Here is a 12,178-nt window from a genome sequence, read left to right on the forward strand (position 1 = left end):
TTAAAATTGTTTGACATAGGCAGAGGGGTTAGTTGTGTAGGAGCCCAGGTGGGCTTCGATTTGGGAGAGATCGAGCATAGAAAAGGGGACATGAACACTGACAATGCCCTCAGATCCGGCTACCTCCTGAAGGGGTGATAGGAGGGAAGGAGGGGGAGGCTGGGCAGCGAGAGTGCGTGACCTAGTGGCAGGAGGACTGAAGGTGGAGGAAGAGGGAGGAATCAGAGGAATCAGAGTGGAAGGGGAAGTAGGGGCAGAGGGCTGTGGGGAAGGGGATGAAGAAGCAGGAAGTGAAGATGGGTTCAAAGATGGCAGGGTATGTTGGGGAAGAGGAGGATTAGAAGGATTGGGTGAAGCCTGCCGATGGTATGGAGGGGGCTCGTTGGCTGGGTTGAAGTCTGAAGAGAGGGTAGAGGTTGAGGCTGAGGGCTTTAGAGCAAGGAGTACATGTTTAGGTTTGCAAGTGATGCAGAGAGCCAGATTTAGACGGAGGTATGAGAAGGCTTGAACATATGGAATCTCTCCCCATCGTCCCAATCACTCACAATAGTTATATAGATCCCATAAAAGGTTTGGATCTAAAGACCCAAAGAGGGGCCAGTGATTTTGGTTGTGTAAGGGATAAGTGGGCCAGATTTGAGTGCAAAAGTGGAAAAATTTTTTGGTTTTATGTCTGGGGTCAAACCCAAGGTGTCTAAATTTTTGAGGAGGCATTTCAATGGGGAGTCAGATGGCAGAGAAGATGTAGAGGCACCCATTATGAGGGACCCAGTCCCAGAATGGGAGAGGAGGATATTATGTACTGTGGAGCATCCCCGTGCAGCACAAATATCTGAGAGAATGCAAAACACACGAGAATCAGTCGTCACTGTGTTCAGGTTGTTTGCAAGGCCGCCGATGGGCCAAGGGCTATGGATCAACTGGGCCCAGGCTTTTTGATGATGGGTCTCTGAGCCCCATGACAAAATGGATCCAAGCCCTACAAAGAAGGGAATCTCTCCACCCCTGAGCCACCCAGAGATAGCCAAAGAGGGGAAGTGTTTGAAAACCCTGGAGACACCGAAGGGAGAGACTGCAAAGGGAGCCCAAGAAGGGTATGTGGACTCACCAAAGAATGTCCGGTGTTGGATGCAAGCAGGGCGATCAGGAGGATGAGTCCTGGCCAGTCACGTCCTCAGGGTGGTCATGGGGTGAGTTGGAATGGGGCTCCCACCAGGATTAGTGGGGAGCCCCCATCTGAGTCATGGCACCAAATGTTGGAAATGTAGTCCCCAAAAGTGACCACGTGGAGAGGAGTGATCTGGCCAAGAGATTCTTTATTGCCAGGTGGGAGAGAGAGAGAGAGCCAAGAGAGCCAAGAGAGAGAAGCAGGAAGGACAGGGGCTTAAATACCCCTCAGTGGGACTCAGCATGATCTGATTGGTTAGGATCTTATGGTTCATGCTGATTGGAGGTTGGGGTAGAAGGAGGATTCAAGCTAGACTTGAGGCAGGACCATGACCCTGGAAAACAGAAGCTTAAGGGTGCAGTAAGAACCGAAACCTATTGGTGCCATTATTGCCAACAGAAATCATTGTGGAGAGTGCTATGGCACAAATAACTGATATCTACAAACAAGCCACAATTTGTTTTCAAACTTAACATATTCATTTTGACAAAAGATAAATTCACATTTTTAACAACTTAAAAAATATACAAGATAAAAACAAGATTTTATCTACCATGCTTTTATTTACTTAATTTCTCTCAAAATTTATAGGTTCTTTTACATTCCTCCAGAGATTCATCATGTACATAACCTCAAATTAAATATGTTTTACTCTATTTTGAACCTCATTACCCTTTCATTGGTTTTCTACAGATTGAGATTACACTATATGTTTCATTCTATATTAATAAATTTGGAAGTCTCCATTCTTTCACAAATTCCATAAAATCCCATTCTATAGATGGACATTCTCCAGCAGCCAAAAGAAATAAGTTCTTTTTTACTACAATTGAAATGAAGTTCTGTTTAAGAATTAATGTACACCACATTGTGCAATTCTTCCTATTCTAATCCTCAAATAGCAAATATACTCATAGGCTCACTTCCTCAAAATGGAAATCCTAGGCAAAAAGAATATACACACTAGTAATTTTTTCTATAATTTGAAACAAATCATTTACATTTTCAAGTATTACAAAAACAATTTTAACTTAAGTGAGCATTGAAGATATATACAAAATTTACAAGTTTACAATAATTAAAAAAAAACCTCAACAACTCAAGCACCACTCTGTAATAGCACTATTCTAGGTGCAACAAAAGGGATCTTAATCTTAGAAACATGATTTGACTTTTTAGAATTGCATTATCTCCTTTCACAAAACTAAAAATAAATAAGGCACCATTGCTTCCTACAAATCTGCCCTAAACTCTCTCTCGTTTAAAGGATAGATAATTTCTGACAAAAATTTAGATGATGCACTAATAATTTTAATGAAATTTGTCAAATAGTTTTAGTACCCTGTACTACTGGAACAGTGGTGATAAAAGATGAGGCTCATAAATATTAAATGAGAGTCAGCTATTGAGGGTAGCAGAGTGGAGAATGAGATTTTTGTTACACTGTACCTGTCTATGAGCCTGTCAGCTCAGAACTGCAGGCTAGTAATATAGTTGTCTGAGAATAAGCCATTATATATTTTGTTTTATGCACAGTATTGCACAACTGAGTTCTTTAAAAATTACTAACAAGATGAATCTGAAGAGGAAGATAGCCTTGAAACAGGGTTGTAAAACATGGTAAGCTGTCAATTAAAAGCTATAACCTCAGACAGAGCTGTGAGAAATTGCCCATTAGAGCCATGCAAGAGTTCAGGACCAACATGAAAGACATCATGCAGAGATAAGCACCCATTCCTGCCTTTCTTTGTCTCCACTTGTAAATAAACTGTCCAAAGCAGGACTCCCCTGCTGTTCTTATCTAAACCTTAGGTCTCTAACCCACTATTAGCCCTACTTTATGGGAGAGCACATTCCTTGTAACCTGATGCCCTGCACTGCCTTTTAAATATCCTGTGAATCCTTTGTTCAGGGCTCAAACACAAGTACACATCTGGGCCCACTGACGTAAAATTAAAATCTGAGTTCTCCAATCCTCCGAGTGTCGCTTGGTTTCTCCTCTGACTATATTGCCACAACAAATCCAACACACTTTCTGAATGTGTTTCTCTCCCACTGAGCATGCCAATGTTCAGACAGATGTCCATCTCTGTGAGTCAGCACAAAGGGACAGAGAATTGCATAGTCAATGGTCAGAAATTCTTGAGCACTTACATTTAGGGGATTACCTTCAAAGGATAAAATTAAAGAAATCAAGCAATCTGTCCAATAAAAGAAAAGAAAACAAATCATCAGAAGAACTTTCAGCAGCTTTTATCTCAGGAGGAGCTTTGTAGAGAAACTTGGAGTTCTGAAGATAGAGGACATGCTGGTGGTGCTAGTTGTTGGCCTAGCCAGATCAGAGGGAATTGTCAGGGTCCAGTCCCCTTCTCCATGCTTGATCTCTCCCAAATTGAAGCCTGCCTGGGATCCTATACAACTAACCCCTCAGCCTATGTCAGACAATTTCAGTATTTACTCCAGTCTTACAGCCTAACCTACCATGATAAATATATTATTCTCTCTAATACCCTCCTACCTGAGAAATGTAGAAGGGTTTGGGAACAGGCTCGCACATTGCAGATGAGGTCCATCAGACAACTCCTACTCACCCTACAGGTGCCCTTGTGGTGCCTGACCATGATCCCAATTGGGACTACAATATCCAGGCTGGACTTACCTCTGGGACCAATTTGCCACCTGCCTCCTGGTGGGACTAAAATGGGCATCACAAAAGGCCATTAATTTTGAAAAACTCCAGGAAAGTATCCAGGATAGAACAGAAAACCCCCCTACCTTCCTAGACAGGTTAACCAGGGCTCTCCAACAATACACTAACATTGACCCGGAATCCACAGATGGTAGACAACTCCTTATGACTTATTTTTTCTCCCAAAGTTACCCTGACATTAGTGCAATCTATAGAGGCCCCCTCACTCCTCAGACCGAGGCACTGGCAACCGCCTTCAAAGTGTTCCACTCCCAGGATGAAAAGGTGAAATGCCAAAAATACCAGTTGCTGGCTCAGGCTATGAGAGGCCCAAACCCTGAACCTGAATGGGGAAATCAACACCCACCAAACAGGAGCCCACCAGGTCCCTGTTTCAAATGCAGAAAGGAGGGACACTGGGCCAGATTCTGCCCTTATCCCAGGATGTCACCTCGGCCTTGCCCTAGATGTCATGCTCATGGGCATTGGGTGACTGATTGCCCCGGCTCCTGTCGGGGGCTGGATCAAACTCCCGCTCCAGTCCTGACCTCATAGGGTTGGCAGCAACCCTATGAGGGATTGAAGGGGCCTTGGGACTTCCCTCCCAGCCACTACCGTCTTGTTTCTGGAGCCCAAGGTAAGCCTTTTGGTTGATTGGTGCCCCATCTGCCTCCTCCTGGACACTGGTGCCACTTTCTTGGTCCTGACAGAGTTTTGGGTGGCCACCAGCCCATCACAAACCCCTATTGTTGGGGTAGGGGGACAAACCATTTTTCCCAGAAAGACTCCCATGCTTTCCTTCTCCTTTTTGGGTCATCCTTTTGCCCACCAGTTTTTGGTCATGTCCCAGTGTCCCACCCCTTTGCTGGGAAGAGATGTCTTAACCAAATTCCAGGCCTCCATCTCACTTAACCTCAGACCTATCCCCTTTCTCGCCCTTGTGGCTATGGATGGTCCCTCTGATTCCTCCAGTCAAACCCTCCCTTCGGGGGTGGACCCTAAAGTATGGGACACTGACACTCCTTCTCTGGCAACTTGTCCTCCCATTAAGATCCTCTTACAGGACCCTCACCACTTTCTGTGCCAGCCTCAGTACCCCCTCCCTACTTCCAGTCTGCTGGGGTTACAACCAATCATTGCTGATTTACTCTACAAGGGATTCCTCAGACCCACCCATTCCCCATACAACTCTCCCATACTAGCTGTAAAAAAGCCAAATGGCACCTACCGCCTTGTCCAAGATCTTAGACTCATCAATAATGCTGTTAAACCTATACACCACCTCGTCCCTAACCCTTACACCATTCTTTCTTCTATTCCTGCCTCCTCCACTCACTTCTCTGTCCTTGATCTCAAGGATGCCTTTTTTACCATTGTTCTCTGCCCCGAGTCACAGGACATTTTCGCCTTTACCTGGACGGACCCACACACACATCACTCACAACAACTCACCTGGACGGTCCTCCCTCAGAGATTTAGGGGTAGCCCACATCTGTTTGGACAGGCACTTGCCAAAGATCTCAGGGACCTCTACCTCTCTAGGTCTACCTCCTCCAATATGTAGATGATCTACTCCTGTGTAGCCCTTCTCTGGGCATCTCTCAATCTGACACCACTCTACTCAAACTTTCTGGCTGACAAAGGATACCGGGCTTCCCTCCATAAGGCCCAACTTTCCCAAGTTACAGTCACATACTTGGGAGTTCAGTTATCCCATGACTCCAAGGCAATTACTCTGGACAGAAAGCAGCTCATCTGGGAAATACTGGCTCCCAAGACAAAGGAGGAAATACTTTCCTTTTTGGGGCTAGCCAGATACTTCCGTGTCTGGATTCCCAACTATTCCCTCTTGGCAGCCCCCATTTATGATGCCACTAAGGAAGACCCCTCTGAACCCCTACTTACTTCTTTCAACACCCCTTTCTGGCACCTTCAACAGGCACTTCTCCAGACCCTGGCCCTCCACTTGCCAGATACCCAAAAACCATTCACCCTCTATGTCCATGAAAATAAAGGCTTAGCCTTGGGAGTTCTGGGTCAGGACAAGGGTCCAACATTTGCCCCAATAGCATATTTATCTAAAAAACTTGACCCCATAGTCCAGGGATGGGTCCCCTGCCTACGGGCCTTGTCAGCTGCTTATGTTCTAGTTCAGGAAGCAAAAAATCTTACTTTCAGAGGGTCAATCACAATCATTTCCCCCATCACCTGGTGGAATTCTTGACATATAAGGGCTTAAGAACACTTCTCCCTTGCCAGATCTTGTTGCTTCTTGTCTCCTTCCTCCATGACTCCTCCATTACTCTCCGTGCTTGCTCTTCCTTAAATCCCACCACCCTCCTGCCCACCTCTACTGCCATGCCTACCCACTACTGCATTGAGACCCTGGAGGCCCTTCTCCCCTGCCCTTCACACATCCAGGAGGGGCCCCTGCAGGGCTCCACCTAAACCTGGTTCACTGATGGCAGCTCATATGTAGAGGGGTGTACGGAGAGCGGGTTGTGTTATAGTGTCCCTAACCCAAGTCATCGAGGCACAGCCCCTCCCTCCCAGTACCACCAATCAACAGGCTGAACTGTTTGCAGTTACAAGGGCCTTTGAGCTGGCAGCTGACCATTCTCTCACTCTATACACTGACTCTAAATATGTCTTCCACATCCTCCTCTCCCACTCAGCTATCTGGAAGGAAAGGGGATTATTAACCACAAGAGGGACCTCTGTCACTAACTCCACTTTCATTACCAACCTTCTCTGGGCCTCTCTCCTTCCTTCTAAGATTGGGATCACCCACTGCCGGTCCCACCAAACGGATTCATCACCCATTACTAGGGGCAATTCTAAGGCAGATCAGGCTGCCCAACAGGCAGCAAGGGAGAATTACTCCACTCTGGCTCTCGCACAACCTCAGGACCAGACTCCTGAACCGGCCCATGAGTCACTCCCTAGACACATTCTCCTTTCATATTTACACTCCATCTTCTACACTAGCACTCAGAATCTCAAGCTCTTCTTAAAGTCATTCTTCCCCCTTACCCTGGAGGATTCCCAATACCTACACCACCTCACCTCCACATGTCCCACCTGTCAGAGGACTAACCCTCACACCACCTTGAGGCCTGGTTCATTCCCTACTCACCAGGCCAGGGGACAAATCCTGGTGGTGGACTGGCAAGTGGACTTTACAAATATGCCCAGAGTAAAGAAACACAATTACCTTCTGGTCCTGGTAGATACCTTTTTGGGATGGGTAGAAGCCTTCCTAACCTCCAAGAAGAGGGCATCAACTGTGGCCTCTCTTATTGTAACCCACATCATCCCTAGGTTTGGGATGCCTACCTCCTTCCAATCAGATAACGGCCCAGAGTTTGCATCTCAGGTAACACAAACAATTATCAAGGCCCTTAATATCTCATGGCATTTCCATATCCCTTATCATCCCCCCTCATCAGGAAAGGTAGAGTGCACTAACCATACTTTAAAGGAGGTTCTCACTAAACTCACCTTGGAACTACACCTGGATTGGGTTCAACTCCTTCCACTAGCCCATACCTAGTATGGGTACTCCCACGGAAACCCACACAAATATCCCCTTTTGAGGTGATGTTCAGTCACCCAGCTCTGCCTCCAGGAATCACCTCTTCCCCAGGACCCCTCCCGAGACACCTCGCCTTTCCTCTTCTCTCCTTCATTTCAACCCAGTTATGGAGACACCATGACACTTTATCTCCAGACCCTTCACGCACCCATCTCTCTTTCCCTTTAAACCCAGGGGACTGGGTCTACTTCTCTCCCCCTTTCCCTGAAAAGAAACCCCTTACCCCAAAATGGAAAGGGCCCCTAAAAATCCTCTGTACTCCTACCACAGCCTGGTTAGAAGAAACCCCAGGAAAGCTAACATCTTGGATTCATATTTCCAGGCTAAAGCCATCCAGACCCCCCCCTCCCCCCCGGCAGGACATCCAGCAGGACGACCCTGTTGGCCCTCCATCTCAGCTTCCTGATTCCTCTCCTGGCTTTGTTTGCACCCCCTCCCTTGGAAACCCCTTAAAACTCCACATCTCTCGGCTTCGTGTTCCCTCCCCCTCCCTAGGATGTGCATTAACTTTCCCCTTTTGTTCTCTGTTCTCAACCTCCTATTTGTAGGTGGGCTGACTAGCACCGGAGGGTACTTCTGGAAATTTAAGATACGGGAAACCTACACCATCTCAAAAACTTCTATCACCAGCCTAGTTAGCACTGGTGACTGTCATCCTAAGGGATGTCAGGTCCCTATGTCAATCTCCTTCAAACCCAGATTTGGTTCCACCCTAAAGAGTGGCTCCTTTGTATTCACTTGCCCTTTCTTCACCCAAACAAAAAATTACTGTAAAAGGGGAGCAAAATGGACCCAGGAGTATGGGGAATGTCCATATTGGTCTTGTCATGTCTACTGGGTACTAGGATCAAAGGGACCAGACAACAAGTTTCACTTTTATCTGGGAGAAAATGGGGCTACCATGCTCCACATCCCTGAACCATGGGACAAGAGATGGGTTCAGGGTGAACAGGCAGCCATTTATGCTCAGGGTGATTCCTCGAAGCCTTCAGCTCACATTATGATATCCAGAGAACTAACCCTTCCAATTACCACTCAGAAGGAGGTCACTACTCATGTTCTACAATCCGAACAAAACTTACATAAATCCCTTCACCAGCCCTCCACCCCCCAACCTGGTTCCAACTATTCCAGGCCTCACTACAACTCCTAAACTTGACCATGCCCATTAATGTCACTTACTGCTTTCTTTGTGCCTTCCTCCAGCGTCCTTTACTGGCCGCAGTTCCCATTAATGTTTCATCTTCTATCAAAGCTTCCCCTGCCTTGCAAAACTTCTCATGTACTCCTCCCTTGCCCTCTGTACCTTTATGGGAACCTGACTTTACACCAGGTCCTCTTTCCACATACACCTGCTATGTCCAGTCCTCAGTGCCTCGGTCCAACTTTTCTCTTTCCTGTCATACAAACCTTACAATTGCAGAACAACTGGCATCCCCCCTGGGGCTATATTTCTGGTGCCACAACACCCTACACTCTTGCATAACTCATGCTACACCCGGGCCCTACACACTGGTAGTTATAGTCCCCCAACTCACTCTCTATGGGGAAGCTGAATTCTCCCTCCTATTTGGCGCTCAACCAAAGCACGCCGCCTTCTTGCCCATCATGGTTGGTATAAGTCTGATGACCTCCGTTGTTGCTGCAGGCTTCCTGGGGGGAGCCCTTGGCCATAGTTTTATTACTGCAAAACACTTTGAAGATCGCTTACAGATCACCCTCGAGTCCACCTCAGCCTCACTGGCTTCCCTTCAACGTCAGCTTACTTCTCTAGCCCAGGTGGCCCTACAAAATTGCAGGGCCCTAGACCTCTTAACAGCTGAAAAAGGGGGCACCTGCTCTTCTTCCTCTGGGAGGAATGTTGCTACTATGTCAATCAGTCTGGGATTATAGAACAGAATGTCAAAAAATTAATAGACTTGGCCGAGGACCTCCTAAAGAGACCCACTAAAAACACCTTAACTGACTTGCTAAACTCTCCTCTCGTCACCTGGCTCCAGCCTTTTTTGGGCCCTTTGCTCATGCTCATTACTCTATGCACCCTCCTACCCTGTTTACTACAACTTCTCAGATCCCAGGTAAACAAAATCTCTAATCAAACTTTCAACCAGCTTCTCCTCCCAGGATACCAACCCCTCTCATAGCTCAACCAGAGGACACCTATGATGGATCCTACCAGGACACTGGGTTATAAGCATCATGGACCCCTCACAGAACACCTGCTTCAATTCCTCGACTCCCTACATGAAGATGGATGGCTATTACCCACCATACGGAGCTTGGAAGAATGGCTTGAGACTCTTTACGACCTATAGCTACAAGGGACCTTCATCAACTTCAGGGAAGAGGAAATTTTAATTTTTGGAGCCTTAGTGTACGCCATCACGAGACTCACCACCCCAACATTGTTTGCCAACTAACCCTCCCTGCCCCTACGCCAGCCCTTGCCAGCTCGAAGAAGTCAGAGTGAACACAACGCCCCCTTCCTTAACAAACAAAAAAGGGAGGAATGTTGGCAATAATGGCGCCAGTGGGTTTTGGTTCTTACTGCACCCTTAAGCTTCTGTTTTCCAGGGTCACGGTCCTGCCTCAAGTCTAGCTTGAATCCCCCTTCTGCCCCAACCTCCAATTAGCATGAACCATAAGATCCTAACCAATCAGATCATGCCAAGTCTCACTGAGGGGTATTTAAGCACCTGCCCCTCTCTCTCTCTCTCTTGGCTCTCTCTCCCTCTCCCATCCAGCAATAAAGAATCTTTTGGCCAGACCACTCCTCTCTGCATGGTCACTTTGGGGCCTACACTAGTAGGGGAGAAATACCATGTAGCCACTGGCTCTGCCCGTGATGTGAGAAAAATGCTGTTTATTTTCTGATTTTCTAGTACAACATAAGAATAGTAATCATTTTTATTCATTTGTTATGTGTTTATATTGGCATTTCTGGTGGAATTTAACAAGTTCATGCTAGTCAAGGAATTGAGGATCCAAAAGGACAGAAAGAAGGGAAGGATATGCCTTGCAGAACTCAGCTTGATCCCCCTCCACTCGTAGGCTCTGGGAGTGACAATGATGGTCTGGACCACAATAGGGAGACTATTAGTGTACAATGAAAGGCCTCTGGGCAACCTCTCCAGATAAACAACCATCTAATCATCTAGGAAGTTTCTCAAACCAAAAGCTGCTATTGTCTTTGGCAATTCATTAGAAAGAAGAAATGTGATATTTGTAAAAAACAAATGGATGAGAATAAATTGTATAGATATCTTCTCAGTGCCTCCCCAAAACTGCACATATAATTCACAAAAACAGAGATGTTCCTACAATCCCAAGTCCCATTAAAAAGAGGAAAATTATTCCCTTGACCAGCATCAAAAGCATTTCTTACTTCACAGACAGAGAAATGGGGATCCAACAAACACCTTTTTGAAGATAGCATCAGTAATGATTATATGCATCTGCAAAAAATATTTCGTGTCAGCACTTTTTTGTTATACATGACATATGTAATGGTATGTATTTTATCCAAAGGTCTCTATTTCTTTTTCTGTGGTCCTCTTCATGGGTTATTATACATAGTTTCATCTTGACTAAAATTCAAAAATCTAAATTTTCTACCCAGATTTATTTTAACCTTCATGCTAGCAAAACTAATATACTTGCTGAAATCATTGTATAGCCCACCTATGTTCAATTTCAGCATGGCTGAACTGAACCTAAAATTTCCCTTACCAGAATTTCTCTCTGTTTTTGCTTCCATTCTATCATAGTGTCATCATCTAATTCCAAAAGCTTGGAGCCCTTGTTTAACCTGTCTCTCTCACACTGCTTATGTACACTTGTAAAGCCCTGTTGGTTAAATTTTTTTAACATCTCAAATTCATCCACACTTCAACTTCATGTTTTTGGAGGTACTGGGAGTTTGAACTCAAACTCACACTTGCTAAATAGGTGTTCTACCTCTTGAGCCATTCTACCAGCCCCAACACTTCAATTTCAAATGTGCCTTATATTTTATTCAATAGCCTAACCTACCTCAAATTTTTGATGAGTATACTAATTTCCATTTTTGTTTCCTGTATCCAAGCTTTATATCTTTGATGCATATACCTTAATATTTCCAGAGATGTATTTATATACTCCAAACAGCCTATGGTTTCAATGCTGCAAATATTCAATGATTTTTGCAGTCTTTAATATTATGTTAAATTGCATAATCTTTTGATAGAAAATGAAACATTTAAGCACAATTAGTCAAAGACATCCAGGAAGATGTCTCTTGCCTGAAAAATTCATATAATCAACTAGCTGAGATAGGCAGGAAGCCTTAGAGGAACCATGGAATGTTATCTAGGGGAGCATTTAAAAGAGGTTTGACTTTAATTGAGTGACCTCAGTGGCCTCTAAGGGAGGCCTGAATCAGTTCTGGCTGTGTTGGTGTTTATCAAAGTGGATTAGGAGAAGGGGGTTAATTAGTTGTTACTTGCTGTTATAAGATGAGGGAATTAAAAATCTCCAATAATAGCTTCTTTTTAAAAAGAATTTGGGGGCATTTAGTTTGAAGTAAGATTGCCTGAATGGGAGATCATTATGGCATTTTACAGCTCTGTGTAACCTCAGGGGAAACTACAATTTCAGTTAAAATTGCAGGTGTTTTACCTATCATTTCCAACTTCATTAACAACAGGGATACTGTGATCTTTATCAGGACAAGCTTCTGATTTTCAGA

General features: G+C 45.2%; 1 pseudogene; it reads right to left on the reverse strand.

The window, feature by feature from the left end:
* LOC109680721 (vomeronasal type-1 receptor 4-like) lies at positions 1–10,830 on the reverse strand (annotated as a pseudogene).
* Positions 10,831–12,178: the final 1,348 nt, after the last annotated feature.

Source organism: Castor canadensis, chromosome 8 (genome assembly GCF_047511655.1).
Source record: "Castor canadensis chromosome 8, mCasCan1.hap1v2, whole genome shotgun sequence".
Taxonomy (NCBI): Eukaryota; Metazoa; Chordata; class Mammalia; order Rodentia; family Castoridae; genus Castor; species Castor canadensis.